Below are 26,467 nucleotides of genomic sequence, written 5' to 3' on the forward strand. Positions count from 1 at the left end.
CACCTACTATGGGCTATGGTACAAATGTATGCTTTGAGTCCAAAATCAAAAATCTGAAAAAAACAAAAAAACACGTCAAACTATATTAATTAGAGAGTAAACTGATCACAAATTGCAATGCGGAAGGTATGGTTAAAAATAAAATATGCCTTTTTAAAAATTTTACTCAAACTTGAGTACCATTTTATGTGCCCCACTTTTATGTGTCCTACTCAAATCTGGTGTTTTTAAAAAAATAAAGTTCACTTTGAAATTCTTATATCCAAAGCTCTGTTAAAGGAACCATTTTTATAGATGTTGTGAGGTCTTGTGAGTTGTTTTAGATAAATTTTAGTCTGTACACAGCCTAAAATAAATAAGTGAAAGAAGTAAATAGTGTTGGGGTAAGAAATTTACAAATAAGAATAAAAATAGTTATGCAGAGATGCATTTTGGGGGAATTCATACCCAGCCCTAAACTTTTTCTTTTTGCTTTGATCCACTAAAGGGAGGTGCAAGGGAATAAGAATAAAGTGCATCAAGTTCTGCTATAAACCTAAAATACAAAATAGAGCCTTTTCTTAAAAGACGTGTACCAGTGTAAAAGAATAAATAGATGGTCTACCGGTGGGAAAGGCGTAAAAACCTTTTGATGTCAAATGGTTTAGAAGTCATGGAACGATAGCATTTTAGAACTCATCAGATTCAGGCTCTTCAGTTAACAGATGGGGATCTGAGCCAGAACATTGAAGGAACGAGACTCCAGAGTAATGAACAATTTGTAAAGAACTCAATTATAAGACCACACTTAAAGAGTTCCATATTAAAGAAGAGTAATGAATCGTTTGGAGAAAAATCAATGAGTCAGCTGTGATTAGTAATGGCAGAATTAGTAATAAAAGTGATGAATTACGCCAGAAGCTGCATAAAATGTTCTTAATATTTACCATTAATCCCAGTACCAATATTGTTATTTGCAAAGATATTATATTTTAGAATGTTTAAAAGCAAGGATATAAAAAACAAAAGCTCATCTCTCTCTTAGTTTACCATTTCTATGACTTCACACTTCACTACGGAGAAACCCATAATCATTATTTCCAAGTTGTCCAACTGTTTCTTTTGTGTCATTGCCACTGTCAGTCTTTGGTGTAACTGTTTTAAAATCGAAGCTTCATTGAATGCACCATGCATGAAACAAATGGGACCAATGAAATGATGATGATATTTATATTGATGGGGTAAGGTAGCCCTCCAAAATGTGACTGCATAAACTGTATAGCTGAGTTATGGCTGTTTCTATGTGGACAATGGCAGGCAAAGGGTGTGGGTGGGTGTGTAACTGAAGTACATTTGTCTCAGTGATATTTAATAGATGGAGTTCTGAATTATGTGAACACAATTTATAATGTAGAGCTGTAGCACAGAAATGTATTGGTTAACGATAGACTTGTTCTCATCTTTAACAATGGACACCCACTGTGGGCATTAGTTACAGCTTTCTGAAATATTGACTTTCTGACATATAAACTTGACCTATATGTTTGTCTGTGATGAAGTTGATTCTCTTTGGGGGTAACTTCCAAAAAATGGTGAGGATGCCAAGTATAAGAATAATCCTTGTGTGGCAAGTAGCCAGAACATTGTGTTCCGCAAGTTCAGTAAAGTCAATGCCAAATTTCATTGCCACAAAATTTATGAATCGGGGAAACAAGTTTTTCTCTGTGTTTGGAAGTTTACATTTCTGAAGCATTTCTCTGCCATTTCAACGTTTCCTATGAATGTATCTGGTCTTAGAGGTATCTGTGCTGGAAAGTTTTTTTCACCTCCCTGCAAGTAACTACCTTGTAACTACCACATCAGAAGAGGAACAAAAGTAGCATGCCATTCTGGCCTCCAGGAGAATTCAGGGCAGAGCAGAAGCCCTAGGTCCAAAGGGAAGGCTGTTCCCACTTAGCCAGGCTGGGAACACCTGGGAATCATCATATAGCTGGGTGACCAGCAACCAGGATTAAAAAGGGGACAGAGGGAGAGAAGAGAATATGTCCCCCATAAACAGTCACACCCAAGCTCTGACTGTTTAACCTTTGTGTATAAAAGGATACCTGCAATATTCGAGGTTAGAAGTGTTATGCCTTTGAAGCAGTCAAGTATGAAAAACTTGTGTTTTTCATATGAACACACAGTTTTAATGTCAGTATCATACTTCCAATACTGAAACTGAAGGATAAAACAGATAAAGCTATCTTGATTTCGTGAGCTGTTTGTTCTAAATACAAATTTTATTTTACAAGTAGTTGTGATTTAAACATATTGCAAAGTTACAGAAAATTAAAGCGGCTGTAATCAGACTTCTTAAAAGGTGACTCTTCAGGCAATGGCTCATTCTCTGATTCACCTTCTTGAAATAACTAAGTATGAGGCCATTTTTCCAAAATGTGAGTTTCTGCAAAGATGTCTGCTGTTAAAACGGAATGATTCTTATATAAAACCAAGGCAATCGGCCAGCTTCATACTTAAAATATAGAATTGGAATAACATTTCTCTTTTTTTTTTTACAATTTGGAAATATCATTTCCACTGACTATTGAATTTTATAGGCTCAAATATTTTTGCTCAGTAGGAGATTTCTCTCAGATCAGTAATTTTTATTTACATTCTACCCAGGCCATCCTTATGCATCTAACTTCTATTAAAAACCCATGATGTATAATAGGTATGCTTCCCTCTTCTTTTCCCTTGAAGCACTTTCCTTTCCTTTTATTTATTTATATTTTTGTTGTAGCTGTTGTTTTTGTTGTGAAGTAGTAGCTGTCGTTGTTGAAAAAAACAGCATCTCATTTTCTTTAAAACAATTTTAAGTGAAAATGAAAACTTTGCCTTTGCATTGTGATTACAAAATTTTAATTAAAATGTATTATTGATTCACCGTGTGGGTAATTTTATTAAAATATTGCTCAGATATGTAATTAAAGAGTTAGGTAATTGAGACAGGCTTTAGTTGTAAGGGTGTGGGTTTCATAGGGTAACAGACAGCTCCTTCAGTATGTAACATGCTGTTGCATGAACACTGAGCCTATCTCTTACTGGAGCATGGGTGTCCTGGGTAGTGTTCTGAACTGGCTCAGCCGTGGCGCTGGGGTGATTCTGTGCTGCTGTGCGAAGGCAAAGTACAAAGTAGTGGATATTTCTGGTGTTAGCTACTCAGAGAAGAGAGGCCCGCCCTTCGCTCAGATGTCAGAATATGGGAGGCAGACTTGTCTCTTTGTGGGCCCTTCTCACTTGGGGCCGGGCTTTGAGAAAGCCGAGAGTATCGCCAGGTGGTCAGGGAAGGGTGACCTCTGCCGGGGAGAAGCAACTTGCTGGAGAATGGCAAATGGAACGGGATCTTCCAAACTGGCTCTCCAGTGTCTATGTTACTTTCTTTGTCTTGCCCATGTTGCTATTCCTGGGCCCTCAGTAAAGTCTGATTTAAATATTCTAGCATAAACTCAGCCCTTCTAGAATCCATCTTCCGGTTGGGTGTCCACACTGGTGCCACCACAGCCCAGTGGGACCATGGTAATAGAAAAGAATGCTTGTCCTTGTGGAGATCCTACTGCTATTGCTAACACTTGAGATAAGGGTAGAGCTTTGGTCTTTCTTCCAGCTATCACTTATCTGACTCAGAAACACAAGGTCACTTTCCATAGCATAACTATTTTAGACGCTTGTAATTTAAATGACTGCCACTAAATGAAAGGTGGCATATTCACTGAATTTAAATGTGCAAGTTATAAGCACCTCTGAGGCAAGGACAACTGACAAGGGTTTGAGCTGGGTCTCTGCCATGTATTATCTGAGGAAACTTGCTTACTTTATCTGAGAACTCAGTTAATACTCCCTTGTGGCTGGTTTTCAGCATGAAATCATATAATGACTTACATGAAAGTGCTAGACACATAAACAGTACCATTTAGTAAGCAGCAACTGATAACAGCTCTAAGGTATGTAGGCATTTACGTTTTAATTATACCACCTCATACTGTACTTTTTGGTATGGAAATTTACACACATCCTTCTCAGTGATGGTTTTATTTGCATGGCTTAGAACACAAGGTGGTTATGCTTTTTCTAACTAATGGTAAAGCTAGGATGAAATGGCTTAAGTCTATCAGATAAAAAAATGCCTTTGCAAAGAGTCAACAGCTTCCTGTGTTGTGCCCTTGAATTTCCAGATATGACTGCTTACCTACTATTCTTTAAAAAAACAAAGTAAAAACTGAGTTCAAAGTTTATAAAGTGCAAACTAGAAAAACTAACCCAGCATGTTGACTGTTGGATGAAAGCATATAATTAGAGTTCTGCAAATGAGATCCTTTTGGATATTAAGAGGTGACTTCATGGCATTGTCTCTTTATGGTTATAGACAGTGTCTGAATCTAACAATCTGTCAAGTTAAAAAAAAAAAAATTAGGGCTTCCCTGGTGGTGCAGTGGTTGAGAGTCCACCTGCCGATGCAGGGGACACAGGTTCATGCCCCAGTCCGGGAAGATCCCACATGCCGCGGAGCGGCTGGGCCTGTGAGCCATGGCTGCTGGGCCTGCGCGTCCGGAGCCTGTGCTCCGCAATGGGAGAGGCCACAACAGTGAGAGGCCCGCTTACCACAAAAAAAAAAATCCTAGTTCTCTCCTTTTCCCTTATCATTCTCTTGTGCCTGGTGTTTACAACAATGATTTATTGTGTGATTGTTTAAGGAATATATTTTCCCAATAAAACTAACAGTTATTCTTATCAGAGGCTTAAAAATTTAAAGTTTTCATTTGTTAATAGCAATAAACTATTAAAGTTCAAAATTACTTTCTTTCAAAACTTAAAACTGATGTATTACATTTTCTTCTTCTATATCCTCCTCTCCACATAAAATTCATTTTAAAACAATTATCATGCCATATATGTTGCTTCTTTGATACTGTTTTTCCACCTTCATTTTTACCTTTTTTTTTTTTTTTTTTAACCTCTTTTCCAGAATCTCTGTGTAGCATGGTTAGGACTTGTATTTTTCCTACCTGGTTTACAGATATGACCCAGAGAGTTTAAATGACATGACCAAAGTTAAGGAATAAGGCAGAAATTTCACAGATGCCGAGTCCAGTTAAAAGCATTAGCACAGACCTTGAAACAGAATGTTATATTTGCAGAATTCTTAATGAATTTTTTTAGCTCTGCCAACATGAAGCAGGCCATGCACCCCTGAGGAAATTGAGGTCCAGAAAGGTAAAAGGTAATTCATTAACTCCTAAAATTGCTTATACAATTAATCTGTTCTGCTTTCTTTCTTGGAAAACCTTGGGAAGACCCTTTGTGGTAAATCTAAAGAGAAATTTATACAGGTTATTTTTCTTTATTATATATTGCAGAATATTTTATAAGTGACCTTGACCACTAATTCTTTGTAACATTAAGGATGAGAAGGATTATTGGTTTAGGATTAAGGAAGTACAACATAGTATTTTTGCATCCATAAAATTACTTCATGATTCTACTTCTGAGGGTCATTAAGGGCTAGATCTCCACTCTCTTTATTTTTAGCATCCCCAGATCAATATATCATCTTCTGTATCGAACTTCTTAATCCATATTTGATGAGTTCAGAAAATTTATAATAGCTTTCTACAGTCTCTCCAAAACCCCACCTGGTTAAAATAAGTTTAGCATTAGGTTAAATATGTTATTGGGAGCGATTTTTATTTTTGAAGGCTAATTCAGCTCAGCGATGGATTAGTGATAGCATATCCCCTTAACCTCCAAAGTAATTTGTTTTTATGTTCTCAGCTCGGAATCATGTCCTCATATTAATATTTCATATCAACAAGTAGGGGCCTCAATGTGTCCATCTGTTATACTGGCATAATGCCTGCCACCCATATCTGAATATTGCCCTTAGGAATGAGTAATAATTTTCAGCCTTCTTCAGTTATGTTTTTGGTTTTTGGGTGTTTTTTGTTTGTTTGTTTGTTTTTGCATTTGGTCTTTTCTAAATGATGCTTAGACTAGAGTAACATACGATATCACTCATTAAAATAACATGTGCAAATAAATTACTTTGTTCAGAAAAATATAACTAGCCCTAAGAAACATCTCCATTACATGAGTTAGACAACATAGGCAATCTAAATAGATTTTAATTATTTAGTATATTCCTCCACTGGGATATGTTTTACATATAAATGTCGGGAAAATTAGCAGCATACAAAATATCTTGATAAGAAGTACCAAAGGGTGACAGTTTTTACTGAATGGTAAAATAAGATGGAAAGGAAAAAAAGGCAGCATTATGTTTCTGTATGAAAGATCTCAACGTGTCCTGTTAAATAGTCACCAGTCGAATGGTGGTTCAGTTACCTCTACCTCTGCTGTAGAGCAGAGACTTGTTCCCGTGATTCTAAACACATACAAGAACACTGCAAATCTAAAGTCAGTCCTTGGTCCTCCAAGATCACTGCAAGGGATGTGAAACTGTATTTTAAAAATTTCATCATCTGAAGAGTTTTCTTGCTATATTTTAAGTTTGGGAGCAGAATAGTGGGTAGGAATGTACTGACACCTTGGATTCAACTATTAGCTTTTTTATTCTGAGGTATCTGACCTTGGACAAATTACCAGACTTTTTGTGCCTCTGTTTCCTCATCTATAAAATACAAGGATAATAAAGGGTTTTGTGGGGATAAATATAATAATGGCTATAAAGTGCCTAGTATACTAAATAATAAATATTAGCTTATTATTTATTGCTTTAAGATACTATAAGTCACTTTCATCTATCTGGGAACCATGCCCTGCCCAGTTAATGCTCACAGTGGAGAACAGAATGTCTTTGAAAGACGTTAACCTAAAAGGCCACTGCCTTCTGCGGAGTTTACCACCACCAACCCTTTCCTTCTCAAAAGAGGTATCTGTTGTTTGTTACTCTGCATTTTCCTTTTCCATCATATTTCAAGGAGTTCACCAACCTCATAGTCAGAACAGTTACCTGGATTTATTATGTTTTCTAAATCTATTTTTATGTAAAGCATGGTCACTTTGTCCTAGTCCAATTTTATTTAGGGATAGCATAAAATTTTGAAACTTTCAGGTGCTCAATAAAATCTTCATAGGTATTTTCAGCTCATTTATTTATACTAAGATGAGAATGAGGTTTCCTCAGACTTAGTCCCCTATGGCCTAGCCTGTGGGCAAAAACGACCTGCCTAAATTGAACTAGTTGTCTTGAAATATATAATCATTAAGTACAGGAAGGGAAAATAAGAGATTGTCAATTTACCACTTTATGTAAACGACATTTATTCATTAGCTCATTATTCATTTAATCAGGAAACATTTATTAAGTACCTAATAAAGACCAGGTACTTTTTACTAGAAGCTGCAAAGACAAGACAGTTAATTGCCATTGAAGGGTTTTCAGTCTGGTGAGCAAAGGTGAGGGTTAGGAAGAGATCAAATCTGTAAACACCAAAGTATAACATTTTCGTTTCAGCAGCCGTGAGTGAATTAGAGTGGCACCCAAAGGAAAAGTGGAACAATTCTACCTGGGTGGCTAAGTGTTGGGAAGTGCGTTTATTGTTCAAAAACCTTTGGGGAGCCTAGTCTTAAAAGATGAACAGGATTTGATCAGCTGAAGGGGGATGGGGGAATTCAGGTATTCAAAGGATATGGTCTAATGATGACATGTGAGTAGTGTGAGTTTTCACTGAACGAAGACAGAACTATTACTATTGATATAGCTGTTGATGACATGAACTCAATACATACTACAAGAAAACAAGATAACTGAAAAATATGACCATTCCTTAGGAGGAAGATGATAATTACAAAATTATCAGTTCAGCTATATATCACACTCCAAAATAAATCTCCACACTCTGAAGTCAAATCTTTTTCTAATAAAATTGGAATTTACAAAGGGTTCAGCACAAATAAGACATCTCCTTTTAACTCTCCTTCCTTCCTTCCTTTCTGAATAATTCAGTCCAAAGGCCATTAGGTGAGGTTAAATAAGGTAGGCATCTATGTAAAACTGGGAGCTGGAATTGAGTAAAAGTGAGAACATGTATCACTATCATACATGTTAATTGTCTGAACCCTCCATGAGGGCAAGTTTTTTGCAGGCTTCTTCCTTCTCATCCACCTCCCCACCCCCAAGCTAAAAGCAAGTATGGCTCATGGGAAGCATCTGAATGATTATGGTAGGAAATGCTGTAAGTCACACCTACTGTAAGTTTTACTTATTTATTTTTATTGTTGACCTCTTATCTCTAGAATGTAAGCTTTATAGGGTAAGTATTTTTGCTATTCTTCTCACTGGCTACCATAGAGCCTGGCACACAGCAAGATCTCAATAAATAATTTTCAAATTTAAAAAGTGAAAAGAATGATTTGCACAATACAAATGCATATGAAACATTGTCATTTATTTTAACATCTTTAAGGCATTAAATTAAATACTTTGTATAATCTCTATTTCTAGTTGATTAAATAATTGAAGCATTATAATGAAGCAAAGGTTAGTGACATTTTAATAAGCATTTTTTTCTGTGTTTGGAATTTATTGCTGAGTTGCATGGTGAGCAGACTCAGTGTTTTAGGTATATATGTGTTGAAGAATGAAGTTAAAGCTATTAGATAGTATAAAAAAAAAGAAAATCTAAAGGTATATAAAAAATATGTAAAGGAAAGAAGTCTAGCCAGAGATAGTGAGAAGAATGTAAAATTTGGGGGGATTTTATGAAAGTTATTTTAAATAAAATCAAATGTAAATAGAGCTCAAATAGCATAAGAGAGATTTATCTTATCTTTTTTTAAAAATACATTTTTGGCTTCTTATAGTATCTTTACAGTTTTTCTCAGATATTGCACATATGACATAAATACAACTGTAATTTTAAAAGAAGTCATAAATTTTGGTTCTGAAAATAATTTTCATGAAAAAACAAATATAGCCTAATAATTTTCAGACGGTGTCTGAAACTAATCCCTTCAAAAAATATTGTGAAATGGTGGGGGAAAAAACCTATATAAATTAAATATCTTAAATTGTATAGTACCTAGCAAAGTCAAAAGGGAAATTGTATTAGGAGATGGAAGAATTCTGAAATCAAGCCATGATTGAGTGAGAGACCCTTAAGGATGAGAGTAATAGCTCATTCCTGTTTATTGTGGCCTTATCTAGCCCCCAATGCCTGAAAAAGAGGACGTAAATAAATATTTCTGGAAGAAATAAATAAAAAATGAATGAAAGTTTCCATTTAACAAAGGCACTATTAATAACAATTAAATTATAATTAAAAATAGATGTAGAGATTCAAGCTGAAAAACCATAGAAAACACCAAGCTAATATAATTACTTTGCTTGGGAATTTAGAAAAATTTTATTTATTAATTACATGTTCACAGAATTGTTATAAAATGTTTATTATTTTAATATGTCTCCAGAGAAGATTATTTCCTTCAGTCCACTAGATGGGTACAAATATATCTGCTACCTTTTATTTTGTGTTTACGTTGTATAAATCTAAGTTAGAATTAGACAAATTATTCTAGGTCCTAGTTTGGAAGAATTATTCAACGTGTTACGTTCAATAAGGTTACTCAACTATTTTACAGATATATTGCTATATATTTAATTAGCAGGAAATTTTTGTTCTAACTTTTAAGGAAAATGTAAAGAGGTATTTGTATCATAGTTTAATACATATGCAAGTACTTTGTTGCATATATTTACCAGGAAAAAATGCCTGTGAGAATGGGTTGCTATATAAAGTATGAATGTTATAAAAAGGGCAGAATAAGCATACTTGTGAATCATAATTTGTCATTTGTTCAAATTATCAAACCTCTTACTCTCAAGTGGGTAACTTTTTATGAATTTGAAATTTGTCTTAAGTTTTGGTATTTAATCACCTTCAGTTACATAATTCACCGACTATCCACTGAACAAGTCTATAAAACACAGGTGTATTTTGCATCTCTATGGCATAGATATTTATATTTTTCATTGGACATCACAAACTATATACACTAAAGATCAATAAACATGAATGTTTAATACGGTGCAAATGTTACTGCTTGAGAGAGCTTGGGCTGTACGTACTAACTTTTCATTAGTCATTCTTCAATTTGACAGAAGAGCCTGTCTCAGCTCATTATTTCTGGGTTTTAATGGTCTCTTTTTAACTTTAGCACAGTTTTTTTTTTTTTTAGTCTTAATATCTTCTCTTTGTTAAAAAAAAAAGAGGGAATAAAAACTCAATCATATACCTGTTAAAAAGTTGGCTCAATAGAAATGTAATATTCCTTTATTATGGTCTCTTAATACAGTTATATAAATGCACTTGAAGTGTAGGCTATTTACCTAATAGATAATAGGTAATAGATTGTAATGACTTTCTGAAGCAACTGAGGGCAAAGCCCTTTTTTTTGGTTTTTCATTAAAAAAATTTTTTTTTCATTTGAGCATTCAATGTTATGAATGCCACGTGAACTGTCTAGAAGAGAAATCCCCAAATACTTTAGTAGTGTTTATCCCTTTGACTTCCGGAACGAAAATATAGAAAGCTGGGGCTGAAAGGAAACTGAGCTCATCCTGCAAGTATGAACATGACAAGGACAAAACTGGGTGGTGGCTGTGATACCACAGCCAGCCCCTGCAGGTCCAGAAAGCCTACTCCTTGCAGACTCAGTTCCATATTTTTTCTCTATTATAGTATTACCAAGATAGGTTTACAAAAGTAGACCATTAACTGTTGTTTCTTGTCATGATCAAATAGTTTTCAGGTAGAATACTAAACGCTTGGGTAGATGACAATAGTAAATATTGCACGAGTTAACCTTGGCATAGAACATTAAATGCCAGTAGAAGTGTTGGGCACGGGAGACTTCCACTCTCCCGATTTTCCAGTTACTGTGGTAAAACTGTAGTGCTCATTCCAGGCATGGCCTCAGGACAGCCCCAGGCCCCTCCTCTCTAGCTAAGTCAGTTGGCTGGCAGGCTTAGCCCACCATCCAGAGCTAGGGATCTAAATCTGGGAGGTTTAGAGCTGTAAAGCCTTCTATTCGGGGACACAGGATCAAATCACATCTGCTGCTGGTTTGCTCCTGACCTTGAAGATCAGGTAGACTAACTGGCCTTCTGCCTTATTCTTCAACCCTGTGTCCCTTTCCACACTTACCCTACTCCTGCCTTCGTGTCTGAATCCCAGCCTTTGTAACCAGCTTTGCTCTCTACTCCTCTAGGCTAGTCTCCCATGGGAGATTTCTGCCTCTATCTATTGTCTGGGGCTCTGCTACATGCAGACAAACTGCTCACCTGCCTGCCTGGAGTTCCTGACACTGTGCTTTACTGCCTGTCCAGTCACCATCTTAACTTCAGTTGGATCTCCTCATGCCAAATGACGTCCAGGATGACCACCTTGGCTTCCATCCAACCATGTTTCCTGCATGTTTTGTCCTATTATGGTGCTTCTCCCAGCACCAGAAGCTGCATCTCACACCCTAGAGACTGACATTCCCAGGGAATAGATACAATTTCAGGTCTGGCCACTATTGTCTGCCCCTTTCTTCTGCATGTAACTACATTGCCTGGCTACATCCCAATGGCATTTTCAAATACTTTCTTATGCCTTTTAAAAAAAAATAGCATTTATTTGTGAATTCACTAGGAGTATAATATTTTACTTTGAAACTAAGAAGATTATGCTTAAGTGATTTGAAATGGGAGAAATAACTAAAAAAAAAATTGCTTAACCAAATCACTACTTTAGTTAAAAAAAATCCAAAACTAGCTCACAGAGATATTTCAATTTCCCAGTTAGCCATAGAACTGTAAAATTAATTTAAGCCAAACAATTATTTTTGCAGTGCTTGAAGCATTATGAATGATGTTACAGATAGTTGACTCACTTACAGGAAATGGGGTTTTGCCATGCATAAACAGTTTTGAGAACCACATAATTTGGGCTGGATTTAAAATAGAACCCATCAGTTTTGAAAGAGGTATGAATTTGGCAAAGTGCGTTTTTCGAATAGCAACATTCATTCTTCGCATAAAGAGAAATCATGGCTGCACACCAAGTAACTGGTTTTTTTTTTTTTCTTCTTAATTGATGTAAAGAATTCAAATTCTCTCATGGAATTTTCCCTGTGACTTTACTAACTGTTAGTTTGTTAAACTTTTTTCTCTAACACTATTTGAGGGTAAGAATGAGGAGTTCTTGAGGCAAAAGACAAGAAAAATTGCTGCTCCTTTAAGTTCTCTGCAACTTTGCTTGAGTTACATACCCTCTCTGGCTTTCCTTTCCTTTTTCTGTAAAATCATGGGCTTGAGGATAGTGAGAAGGAAGGAGAGGAAATATCTGCCAAGTCTAACATCAAGATTTAGGAGTCAGGGAACTTGAAATGGAACCGATTCCTTATTGAGCTCTGTTCCTTAAAGGCAGAAAACAAAACAACCTGGAACTGTTATTAAAATCAGCCACCCCTTCTTTTTACCTAGTCTTAATGTTTCCCTATCTTTCTCTTAAATCTGTTTTTCCTCAACAATGTACCTCATTCCACCTCCCCTCAGAATTCCATCACAGCCACAAAAATATGTGTCGTTTTCTTCCCTTTTGGCAAGAGAAGTATCAAGGAAAAAAGTGGTGAATCATAGATTTTTAGAGCTAGCAGGGACTGTGAGGACGACCAAAAAAGTACTGTAAACAAGAGATAAGACATGAAAAAGAGAAAGGAAAGTTTGAACTGGATCTGGTAGGACTGGGAAGAACAGAGGCTCTTTCCACCAGAATAATGTATTGTAAGCTCTTCCTGCAATTTCTGTTCTCCCTCTACCTCACTTAATGCCACATCAAATTATATTAGTATCTTTAATTTCATAGACAGGGAAGAAAGCAGGAGCAGTCACATAATGAGAAACCAAAAGAGGTTTCAAAGTTTGCTGCTCTGGAAACTTCTCTGGAAGCTGGCCTAATATGGGGGAAAAAATTGGTGAGCCTTCGGTCAAAAGCCTTGAACTTTGGACTCTGGACCCAGCTTGGCCATTTGTATGAGTTTTCCTGAAACTTTAGCCAAGGCACTTAACCTAATTTCAGTTATTACTATAAAATAGAGGGAATATAACCTGTTCTTCTCCTCACAGAGTTCTATTAACTTAGATGAGAAAGATTTCTAGGGAGAGAATTTTATAAACTACAAAACACTCTTGCATAAAGTACTTCAATTATTTATTTTTCCTGGGGTGGACTTGCCCAGTCCTCACTCAGGTAGCATGATTTTATTTAAAAGACAGTCTTTTCTAGAATTTTCTGCAAGTTCCTGATTAAATGAATGAAAAAAATAACTTCATATATTTATATTACCAGTGTCAGGTTCTTACCACGTAGAAGTTGCTACTTTCATTTCACAACTGAAGCAATAGCACCTAACAAGGTTAAGTCACCTGTCCAAGGTCATAGAGCTCCTAAGTGGCTAAGATATGATTCCAATCTGCCTAATTCCAAAGTCTATGATTCTTCCACTAGAATGCTGTGCGCTATGGTTCCAAGGAATACTGAGACAAATCCCTATGCTGCAATACATACACAGGTCAAATGTGCTTTAGTGATTTGCGACATTTTCCACAGAAAGTTTTTCTATAGCGTCTCTAGAGCACGACACTCATTGGATATTCTCTTCTCCCATCATTTTTACTGATTTATTTGGTGCTGACTCAGATCCTCTATAAGCACTGAGTGGAATCAAATTTGGGAACTGACCAGAACAAAGGGCAGAGACATTTTTTAAAAGATGGGGTAGATTTGAGCAAAATTGTCAAGAAGGTGAGCATGTGTTTACTCTTGCCCAGGGCTCAGTCTGCATCTTTTCTTTCTTTTAGTCCTTTTTCCCTTTTGATCGTTCTGTCAGAACTAATTCTCAGGAGGCATCTGTTTTTAATTGTTTATATCTTAGTGGGAAGAAATGTGGTTGTTAAGCAGCCCTGCCCTGGGAATATTCATTATAATTCATTATCTATAATCTAGTGAAATAATTTGTTTCTGGATAGAAGAATATCATGAATCAAAGAAGTGGGAGAGGGCTTTGGAGTGGTGTGTGTGTGTGTGTGTGTTGTGTGTGTTTATTTATTTTTTGATTTGCTCATTCAATGAGTGCCTTCAAAATGCCAGGTCCTGACAAGACAAAGATGAACAAAATAAACATACTCCTGGTCTTCATAGAGCTTAAACTCAAGTAAGGAAGGCAATAAATAATCAATTACAAATAAAATGTAATGAATGCTATGACGGAATGTCATGAGAAAATACTGACCTTGCAAATCTACTGTGTGTCTGTGTGTCTATGTGTGATTTTTGGAAAAGAGTGAGCCCTTCAATAGTAGCTTAGGCAATAGCAAAGGGGGAGAGATGAAAGTAACATTTACTGAACAGTAACTTTATTTGGCAAACAAATATCTATTTATCCAGGCATTCAATATAAGTTATTTCAAGGTGTTTAAATAGTTGTATTTATTTTGTGCTTTAAGCTCTCAAGTGTGTTCCACATACATATTGTCAGTCTTCATTATAGCCCTGTAAAGTAGGTATTATCATTCCAATTCACAGATGTTAATGACGTGTCTAATAAATGACAAACCAGTTAGTGATACAACCAAGGCTTCTGATCCCCAGGTTTGGGCTCTTGCCAGTGTCTGAAGGTCAATTCAGTGCCCAAGTACGGCAGACAAGGTAGGGCACTGCACCTAGGACCTCAGGGAGACGGGGCTGAAGCTTAGATGACAGTGAAAGAAGAAATTGGAGTATTTTGCTTACATCAGGGTTTTTCCTTGGGCTGACTCTGAAGGTGGCACCCAGAGAGATCATGCTATCTCATTCATGGCATAGGAACTGAGGGTTGGAATATATCTATTTACATATGGAAAAAAGAATAATTCCTGGTTGTGGAAGTGAGACCTACTTCTTTTAATAAGCATCCTTTGCTATCATCTGGGAAAATAAATAGAGTTCCTATGAGGACAGTCCTACCAAATTACTATTATTTTCAGTTCTACTAAAAACAAAAATTAAGTTTTCATTCAGGTTTACGAGCTTTTTACCTAGCAAGGTAATCAATTTTACATTATATCTGCCTGTCTACTGAGATACCTACATTTGGACTGATTGGGTAATAAAATAATTCTATTTATTATTGAAATCCAGCCATAGCATTGAGAAAAACATATGTCAGGTTTATTTTTTTTTCTCTAGGGTCATTTATGAGGCTTATGGGGGCTGTGTGAATCCTTAAAAGAGTGATATAAATTATTTGAGCAGAGAGCAAAGGCATTTCTCATTTGTGCTGACTGAGGGGGAATGAGGCTGAAGGGAGATTTCACTGCTTCTGACTATGAAGCTTATCAGTCCCCAAGAACCAGTATCACAAACAACTGGTCACATGGCTCCTTTGTGGACTTGAGTCACTCTTTACCCCTTCCTGGGCAATAGAAGGAGAATACGAGCCTAAGTGTGGGTTTATTCAACTTACTTCCTGTAGAGGGAGATGCAGTATTTCTTGGCTGATGGAAGTTTTTGGAAAGAACAAGTGCAATCACATTTCCAAGGAGGGAATGTTCACCCTGTTCCTCTGCTATGTCAGCGTGAAAATTTGGTTTTCCCCAGTTTGTGAGCAACTTGGAGACCCTTTAATCTCCCTCGTGTCTGACTTATCAATTGCAGCAGAGAAACCTGTAAGGTTTCTCATCCTTGGTGGAGTGAAACAGTTGAAGGGTAAGTTCAGGGATGTTGACAGATAAACTGCCCCTGCTTATTAGCTCACCCCTCACATGATGTGCACATCTGAAACATGCACAGACTTCCTGAAAGTCTATATAATGACCATAGAGGTGGTCATTTAATGAGGAGCCCTACCCACAGTAGATACATAGTGGATAGAATATTTAATCATAGATAGAAAATACTTTTTTTCCAGAAAGGTTAGCAACTGTAACTGTGAAAAAGAAAAAAGGTACAAAGAGACAATGATTTCTTATTTGTGAAATATCCTGGTAATGATTTTTAAATGAGTCTTTATGGAAAAGTAAAATTTGCTTTCTGTAGATGAAAACAAAAAGATAACACCCTCATGAGTAGCTGCTGCCACTTCATGTAGTAGTTCTCCTTCATTCAAAGTGGACTTGACTACAGGTCAGGACACATGAACTCTAGGCTATTTTCTTCAAAGTGTTCAGATAATGTAACACTGTGACCTTCCTGGCTTGTGCTATAGGCACTATAGCTCAAAGCCAGGAAAGTCTTTCTAAGTTGTAAATGAACTCTTGTTCTCTGACAGGGCTAACATGTTTACATTATTTATGGTTCGCTGTCCACACCCATCACTTAGAAATGGTATAAGTTGGGTTTTCAAACAAACAAACAAAAAGTTGCCAAATGCCTACAAGGAATGAATAAGACCTAGTTCCCCTCCTTCAGGAAGATATAATATTTCATAATAGTGATTTTTTTTAAATTAAGATGGGTGTAAATAAGGAGCTATCAGCCCAAAAAGTGAACCTTGGGATCGCTACAAGAGCACAAACAGGGGAGGCTTCAAAGAGGAGGGGTTCTAGCACCAAGGTATCCCATTCCAGTCTCTCCCATCATAGTCCGATCCATTCCATTGCATTCAAGTCAATTTAATTCACTTCATTTTTATCTGATGCAACTCAACCCAACAATCTTTAATTCTAAGAGCTTTCATGTATTTCTATAGAAAGGAGGTTCCCTCTGTGAATATATCTTGGAAGACCAATGAATGACTTGGGTGAGAAAAAGAGGACCTGCGAGAAGCGATCCAACCATTCCACCAACAGCGATGACATCGGAGAACCTCTTTTAGCAGAATAGCACCAGGGAGAGTAAGAGGGCTTGGTTTGGGGTAGAAAGCAGAGAGCACAGCCTCAAGCAAAGTATCCTATGGGCATTGAGGAGGATGTAGGAGAAGCCTTTAAGATTCCTATATAGACATGATCCCAGGATCCCAAGAGGCCTGCCTGATATTCTTACAGAGAAAGGAGAGAGCGAGACTAACAGAGCTTTTTTTAAAGGGTGTAGTTTTCTATACTGGCTGTGCACATTGAGAGTCCTGGAGTGTTCATTGATACTGTTTTACTATAATTTAAAGCTCAGGGAGAAAAAGCATATACAGCAACATGATTTTCCCAAGTTTTGAAGAACGTGGAGTGATTATGATGGGTAATGATGGGAAACTTCATGTAAGTGAAATTGGGTAAATCCCTGAATTTTTACAAGCAGAAGAACTTCCATTTTGATTTCAAATAATAAAGTTGTGTCCTTATTTATGACACATTCAAGTCAATAGGCAAAATAAACTCAAACTTTAAAACCTGTTTTGTTTTTTAAATTCCAATCCAAGTATGGCATACTGCACAACTTACTTTGCTAATTGCACTTTTGTATTCTTAAGTGACGGAAGAGACTTCGATATATCAAACAACAATGGATAGCTAACTTCAGAACTGCATGGAATGTATGAATGACTGAACAATACAACAATCTTCTATAACAGCTTAGCAAAAACAGAATCATTGTTTTATTATATCCTTTAACAAGGTATTTGGTTCACATTCTTTTGGAGGTGACAGTTTATTCTCCACTTTGTTATAAGAAGTGGCATTGTAGGTCATAGACCTTGCCTGTGTCCTTTCTGGACATGGAAAATTACCATTTGTTTTATTACAATTCTTTTACGTTTTTTTAAAAAGTATATTCAAATTCAGATTTTTTTCTCAAGACACAAACTTTGTTCTACACAATGGTATCTTATTAGATCACTAGACTGATTGAAAATTAATATTTATTTTGTTGAATAATATTTACAATTATTGGGAAAAAATATAATATCAAATGCCAGGAGCAAAACCACAATGTAATGTCATACATCTCAACTGATTGGAATTTGGTTTGATTTATAATTAAGAAAACTCCAATAATCCAGAAAGATGCTCAAACCTTTTTTTACTGCAAAGGGACCCACCTGACCTGAGAAATAAAAAGCAGTGACGAGATGAGATACTCATTGTTAAAGAATAAACTGCTGTGTTGGAATCTTATTCGTTCCCCTCAGGCTTCTCATTTGAAGACGATAAGCACACAGCATCTGATGAAAGGACTGGGGAGATCTCCATGTACAAGCCAGCTTGCAAAGCAAAATGGGCTGGATAAACTGAAGGGCCGTTTAGACAGGGCTGGATAAGCATGGCTGCACAATACTGTCGTTCACAATTTGAGATTTATGAGAAAGGTGATTCTAAAAGGTCAAGATGATCTCTGCTGGGATAGGACATAAGACCCCATCTGGCCTTGCACATAGTTAGCTACCTAAGTGGTTGGTTTGGTGGATGTTAGGCTGAGATGTGCTGCCCTAAACAACCTGTCATTCTTTTTTTAGGACTGAAGAAGGTCTTCTGGAATCCCTTATTGAAATTTAACATAATAAACCTGAGAAGCATTACACTGAACTCTCTTGTATGATGTGATACATTAGCATCTCACCCTTTAGTAAGGATTATCAGGGATAAAATATTAGGACTGGTGGGAAGCCTCCTTAGAGAAACTCCTCTATTTCATGATTTGGTTGGGGCTTTCTGTCCTTTCACATGTGGTTTAAGGCCAGGAACGCACAGTGCCTTTACTCTGCAATCTAATTTTCAGTGACTCAGCTTCGAAGCCAGCCCTGCTGAAGGGGGTCTGGCTGAGTCACGCTCTTTGTTCCTGGACTCAACTACTGCTTTGTCACTTGGGGACAATTTATCTTCAAGCTTTGGGACAGATGAGGTCACTTCCTTCTTAGATTTAAAGCATGGCATTTCAAATGATAACAAAACTTCAACCATTTGGACTCAAATTGAGGGGACTTGACTCTGACACTAATTAGCTGCATGACCACACACAATCTATGAAGCCTCTCAAAACCTCATTTTCTTCCTCAGATCAAAGGGACCAAAGAGATTGCTCTAGGATCATTGCCTTGGATATTAGGTGACACCTGTTATCTAGAAAGTAAAACCAGCAACAACTCAATGTGCGTTTGCTATAATTGCTTGCTTATAAATCTTCCCACACTGAGTAGCGTTTTAAATGTTACATTTTAGTTGCTTAGTAAGAGTGAGATATTTATTATCTATTTTTGGCAGAGACAATGGAGACAACTTCTGCAGTAAATGCTAAATTTTAAAATTGCATCCCTGTTTGTATTTTTGAAGTTTTAAAGCATCCCAACCATTGAAACAAGACTGATTGACTAATAGCTATAAATTGTTTGTAGTTAGTTACTATATATTTAGAGAAATTTTCATTTCCCAGAATCTAAAGATGCTTCAGGTAGGTGACCAGATGGTTAGTAGCAAAGATAGGCTGGATATTTGTTTGTTGCAAAGAGAAGATACAGATTTCCTACAGCAAAGGGACTGGGATTTTCCTATAATAAAGAGACTATATGTAAAGTATAGATATATTTTCATGATCATGTTACAAGTAGTAAAAAGTGTTTTCCCTGATACACAGAAAAATATCACAGTCATATTTTAGGCTATAGCTACATTTTCCCTAGAGTAATTTTGTCAGTACACAAAGTTTTAAAAGGTTGAAAATCACTCCAAACTACTACCTTGTTATCCTTGTTCTAGTTGCTAAGTATAATGTTAATATGATTAATATGCCTGTGTTTAAACAAGCAAAGAAAAATACCTAGTGAACCTTTCAGTGCTGACCTAAAATACTTTTATTATAATAATATAGAAAACATCTAAAGACATAAAATTCAGGATTAATTTCAAATGTCCACAATTCTTAACACACTTGCAACCAAAATGCATTTATAAGTTTAATATAAACAAAACAAAACAAAAAACCCACACAATCAAAATCAATATCAGTAATTAATTATGATGGTTGGTGTTGCCTTGCTGAAAAACACCAGCAATGAAAATAGGGCACTAATGTCTCAATAAAGCTGTCATTAAAAGTAAAGACTAGCACACTGTCCACCTGATGCAGATTCCTTTGCGGTATCACACACATACAGGTGCACAACCTGTCCTTTGAAACCACTGGGTCAAGATCTATTTTAGAATTCAAAGTATTTCAGATTTTAGAAAGAGACAGTACCCAATAATCAAGCATATTACCATCTCTGCATAATAATGTATGAATACATACATATTCACAGTAAAAGATATAAATAAAAATTATAAGTGACCTCATGTCTATACAGGTCAAGTTTGCTAACAAATGAGTCAAAAGCACTTATTTAATTTTTTTTTTTTTTTTTTGGCTTTCAGAACTTACTGTATTTAGAATTGTGGAAACATGTCTATAGGCCTCTACTATGCTGTGTGATGATTTACTTTACATTCTGTAAAACCTTCCTTCACAAAGCACAATGTGAAATTTCTTGGTTTTCATGGGATGAAAACATCATACATGTATTAAGTCAATTTCCATTGTTTTTATATTAGCACATTCAATAAGGTCAAAATAATTCTTGCAGAGTATCTGCTTATCCTCAAGAATATGTCCTTGAACTTCCAAGAGACTTAGACCCTAGTTTGAGAAATGAACGAAGATCTAATACACTTTGGAGCCAAGAATTTGTACCTCAGATACCACCCAAAGTGGTTTAGCTCTTGAAATAACCAAAAAGGGCTTGTTATAAAACGGTGAGAGTTGGTCTTGTGACCTAAATCCTAGAGCTATGGTAAGAATGGAGGTATTTAGAAACTACCACATGCTAGAACCCATCCTTTGGTTTTTACATACATTACCTCATGAGGAAACTATGATAGCTGAGGAATCTAGATCTTATGGTCACATAGTATGATACCTCAGAGCCACTACATTTTGCAGTGTTTGTGAACTAACACATGCTATTGAAAAATTAAGCTTTTACCCACCAATACTGCTTCCAATTTGCTCGATATAGAAAGAAAAAAGCAATGGAATGAGCACAGGGCCTAGGTTTTGCCCTAATTTATGTCATTTTAATTTTTTTTTTGCGGTACGCGGGCCTCTCACTGTTGTGGCCTCTCCTGTTGCGGAGCACAGTCTCCGGACGCACAGGCTCAGCGGCCATGGATCACGGGCCCAGCCACTCCACGGCATGTGGGATCTTCCTGGACTGGGGCACGAACCTGTGTCCCCTGCATCGGCAGGCAGACTCTCAACCACTGTGCCACCAGGGAAGCCCCATTTTAATTTTTTGTTTAGCTCTGGGCAAGTTACTTTCCCTAATTCATCTCCAGCTGCTTAATCTGTTAAACAAGAGTTCTAACTGTCTCACTGAGTGTTGTAGAATTTACTGAGAATACGGATGTCAATGAAAGTGTTTGTGGAAAAAAAGACGTGAGAATCTGAGAGAATACTTATCAACCACCACACTTCTGGGCACCAGCAAAGACTAGGCTGGCCTGTGCTGTAGTGCTCCAGACGGTGACTTTTAGGTGTTGGGAGCGGGCTTTTTCCTTGTTCTTTCCCTTCTCAATTTACTCCTCTCAACCAGCAGATTTAAAAGTGACCAATTTGGAAACATAAATGTGATAACTTTGAAGGCTGTATGTTTCTTGATTTCTATTTTCTGAACATGTTTGCATTGTTTTTGTGCTTATATCTTACCATTGGTAGATTGTAAACTCTTTCGGTCAGGATCACTTTACTCTGTTGTTTTTTTTTTTTAATTTAACATCTTTATTGGAGCATAATTGCTTTACGATGGTGTGTTAATTTCTGCTGTATAACAAAGTGAATCAGCTATACGTACACATATATCCCTATATCTCCTCCCTCTTGCGTCTCCCTCCCACCCTCCCTATCCCACCCCTCTAGGTGGTCACAAAGCATGAGCTGATCTCCCTGTGCTATGTGGCTGCTTCCCACTAGCTATCTATTTTACATTTGGTAGTGCGTATATGTCAATGCCACTCTCTCACTTCATCCCAGTTTACCCTTCCCCCTCCCTGTGTCCTCAAGCCCATTCTCTATGTCTGCATCTTTATTCCTGTCCTGCCCCTAGGTTCATCAGAACCGTTTTGTTTTTTGTTTTTTTTTTTGATTCCATATAGGATCTGTTTATTCTTAACTATATCTCTCACAGTCTCACTCCTGACCCATGAGTAGCAAATTTCTTTTCATAAAGCAACAGTTGAGGAATTGTCTCTGTTTAATAAAATATAAGAAAATGTAGCATATAAAACATTTAAAAGTGTAGTATATCTAAAAACCCACTTTTTCCAAACTTGGATACATCTAATCACGTTTAGATTTTTATTCTAATAATTCATATTTGGGGAGAAAATGAAATTTGAATTCAGTTTTTGATAATGATTAGTAATTTCTAAAATATCCTCTAATATATGACTGAATAATAGTCTTTAGTGTAAATGGGCACAACTGGATAAATGACTACATAAAAAAGAAGTGGGTGGGCTTCCCTGGTGGCGCAGTGGTTGAGGGTCTGCCTGCCAATGCAGGGGACATGGGTTCGTGCCCCAGTCCAGGAAGATCCCACATGTCATGGAGCGGCTGGGCCCGTGAGCCATGGCCGCGGAGCCTGCGCGTCCGGAGCCTGTGCTCCGCAACGGGAGAGGCCACAGCAGTGAGAGGCCTGCGTACCACAAAAAAAAAAAAAAAAAAAAAAGAACTGGGTAAAAGATTAAATATTGCACAGTTTGCTGTGACATATCTTGTTGATCCAAACTTAGAGCAAGAATTTTCAGGAACACTGTTAGATTAGTATTAAACAGGTTAGAAATGTGTTGGAATTGATCATGTTGGCAAGTCTTATGTATACTTTTTTTTTTTTAAAGGAAGGAATTGTATGTATTATAGAGAAATGCAACAAGTGTGTGACTTCATAAAGCCATAGAAAGATTTTTCCAGAATCTCAGAATATTTAAAACAGTTTATCAGATGTAAAATAGACTTTTACACAATAAAAGTCTTTTATTTAAATAAAAATTTAAACTCACAGGATTTTCTTCCTATGTATTCATGTTTGGGTTACTATTAATATACCAAAGTATTGTTCCTTTTTTAAATTTGATGATTGTGATAGATTGCAAAATATGACCCTAAATTCCTCCTGTCCTTATTACAAGGTGATGCTCCGCTCACCAAAGGGTAGAGTCCCTTTCCTACCTCACCCCCTTGAATCAACTTGCTTTGATAAATAGAATGTGGAGGAGTTGACACTGTGCAAATTTTGAGATGAGACCTCAAAAGGCCTCATAGCTTCTCTTCTGTCCTTCTGGAACTCTGAGAGCACCAGGCTCTGAAGAAGCTTGGAAGAGGAGCCACATGGAAAGAAAGAGCCAGCGCCCCCAGCCATTCTACCATCTCACCACAGGCCTCAAACCTAGAGCCATGCTAGACGTCCCACCCCCAGTCAACTGATCTGATCGTGAGTAATGCCAGGCAAGTCCAGCCAAAAAACTGCCCAGCTAAGCTGATTTCAAGTTGCAGAATTATGAGCAAACAAATGATTTTTCCTTTAAGCCACTAAATTTGAGATGGTTTGAAATGCCTAAATAACTGATGAAGTGAATAGCTAATGTACTGATAATGGTATCTTCTCTGTTTTCATTTTCCTCCTAAAAATAGAAAGTTGGGTTTTGAAATCAATATGAGTTGTAAGTTAATTTGAAATTAGAAATAGAATGATGTATATGGATTTAATACAAATAATTTTCACCATGTCATAAAATCCTATTAAAATTTAAAAATGAAAATAATAAACAGTTGTATCAACTTAATTTATCGCCATCTATATTATACCTAGATGACTTTATAGATGAAGTTGATACACATGTATTTGTATTTGCACATACTCCCATCATTATGATGAGCAAAATTTAGTCCAATTTAAAACCTGATTAATACATTATACATACACTTTTTTTCTTTCCCATGGAAAGAATAGCTTCATGTCCTTTCATCTCAAATTCTACTGCTTAAATGTTACTTGTAAGCAAAGCTTTTGGTTGGTGTTAAATGAATCCATGTACATGAATCCTGTCATGGTGTGGCTGGAATTTTTTTGCCTGTAATCTATGCATTTAATTTTATGCTTGTTTATTATGCTATTTACTTCATATTTATGAGTGATCTGCCAGTCCCATTAGGGAAACTTGCATAAACTTCATCAAACACTTGGACTACATTTGGTTTCCAGTTGGAAAATATTTTAAGGTCCAGATTTTTTTCTGGGAAACTGTCATTGAGATGTTAGACCCAAACAAAACTTTTAGAATACAGTGTAATAAGTTTTTCTTTAAAATAAGGGTTTACCTCCTGCATTCTGTATGACATGCACTTACAATAACTTCTCCCATCTATCACAAGCTTGTGGTGAAAGAACAAATACAGAATCAATTTTATTGTGGAGCCTTTGTCTTTATAGCATTTAGACATTTTTTTTTAATGTAAGATAGCAGAAGCAGCAGCAATACACTTTTATTTTTAGTTAAACACATATATGCTGTGTCATCCATACACTCTGTGTGTTCTTGTGACTCTATTTTGGTTTATATAGTTTCTTTTTCCAGCTTTGTTCAGAGAAGACATTATCATGTCTTTGCTGATAAACAGCAAATAAAAAAGTATATCCCTTTTTGCACTGTAGTGATTGGCAATAACTTTGGAGTGTTCAAACATTTGCTTCTTACAACAATATATGTTACCTTTCATTTGCCTTGCCTTTGTTATCCATAAGATGCCAAATTCATTTAGCTATGTCTTTGTTTTTTCATACCCTAAGAACACATGATGAGTCAGTACACATAACTATATAGGCTAGTACAGCAGAGATATACAGAAGTTCTGCTGAATCTACCAAAAAGAACATTTTCCAGGAAGCAGCTTTACATCTGTAATTGCTGCCAAGACAAGGAAACCAGTCCTACTACTGAATAGCAACAAAGGTGCCACTGGCAAACCATCCCTTCTCCCTCCCACTGCTACTGCTCTGAACGAGCTATTAAAAGACCATGGAATATAGACAAGGGAAGCACTGTCACATAAGTAACACATGAAAAGAAGCATCGGTAATGACGACCCAATTCCTCACATTCTCACTTCTGAATATTACCCAAATTATGACACCTGGAGGAAAAGTTAGGAAAAAATTAAGAAATAGCACAAATCTAAATTTAGTCATTTTCCTGAAATCAAAGACAATATATTTTTATGGTATCTTTACCCAGTAAGAAACCTCTGTTTGTTATAGATCCTGGTAGCTTCCTTGTCATATTTAATGTGAAGCAGATCTAAATATTTATGAATTTGTTACTATTCACTGACTGAATAATTAATATGTTATTAGTAGTAGTGTGTTACTATTACTATGGTCTTTTCCATACATCCCCCCCCACCAAAAGCAAAAGTTGGGTATTTGTCAGATTGAGATATATGTAATAAAATTATGAACCTCTTGTTGAAGTCAAAGTTGGCTTTCTTAATTCATTATTTATTTGAAACATTCTAGATTCATTTATCCAAGAATGATGATGCATCGTCGGTTAACCTGTTTATCCTCTTGCCTCTCCTTTCATGGGATCAATGGCAAGTATAATCCCAAACCTGCACTGCTATAGTCAGGAACTAAAACTTGCCTAACCAGGACCCACGGAATAGGCCTTGCGATTTTTCTGAAACCCTCTCTCACCCCAACCACATTTTCATGAGTAGATGATATGGAGTTAATTTGCCTCCGTAAATGTGGTCTGAGTTCTTCACATTTGAACCTGTACTAAAGATTTCATCCCTGTTTACCTCACAAGGCTGATGTAGAAATAACTGAAACAAGACTTCTGGGTGGAGAGTAGCAACGTAGCCATCGTGCCCTCGAACCTTCTGGGCTAAACAACCCCCAATGGAGGCCATAAACTACATGAATCAGGAGAGCGGTGGGGAGGGTCCAAAAAGCTGGCCTCGTTATTTATAGAACAAAACTCCACTTCTGAAGAAGGTGGTCTTTTCGATGTTTATCAAGAGAATAGAATATTCTTCTTGGTAGCATGATCTTAGGATTCAGAGAGGTGAGTGTGTGTGTATATGTGTGTGTGTGCACGCACACGCTTGTGACATGCGTCATCAGGATTGGTGAATTTCAGTCATACAAGTAGAACAAGTAGGAAAGTTCCAAATCTGACATTTTAAAGAAGCAGATTCAGAATAATGTTTTTAGCACTGAGGTTTCAAATTGCATTTTGTTGAGCATGAAATTTCCTATGGATATATGTCTCAAGCATAATCACAGGGTATGTAGAGGAGACCTAAAGCATGGCTCATCTTCATTTTCCAGCAGAGCAGCTCTCCTCTTATGTATTTTACATACTGGGAGCTGGGGTCCCACATAGGATTCTGTGTGAGGAATGATTCCAGTGATAAAGTAAGTTTTAAAACCATGGATTTAA

The 26,467-nt window shown here is 36.6% G+C and overlaps 1 protein-coding gene across 1 annotated transcript in view; it reads right to left on the reverse strand.

Annotated features, from left to right (window-relative positions):
- Positions 1-26,467, reverse strand: part of KCNH7 (potassium voltage-gated channel subfamily H member 7) — a 465,137-nt gene that overhangs the window by 185,224 nt on the left and 253,446 nt on the right. The gene's annotated exons all lie outside the window — the stretch shown is intronic.

This window comes from Orcinus orca, chromosome 7 (assembly GCF_937001465.1).
Source record: "Orcinus orca chromosome 7, mOrcOrc1.1, whole genome shotgun sequence".
Lineage (NCBI taxonomy): Eukaryota > Metazoa > Chordata > Mammalia > Artiodactyla > Delphinidae > Orcinus > Orcinus orca.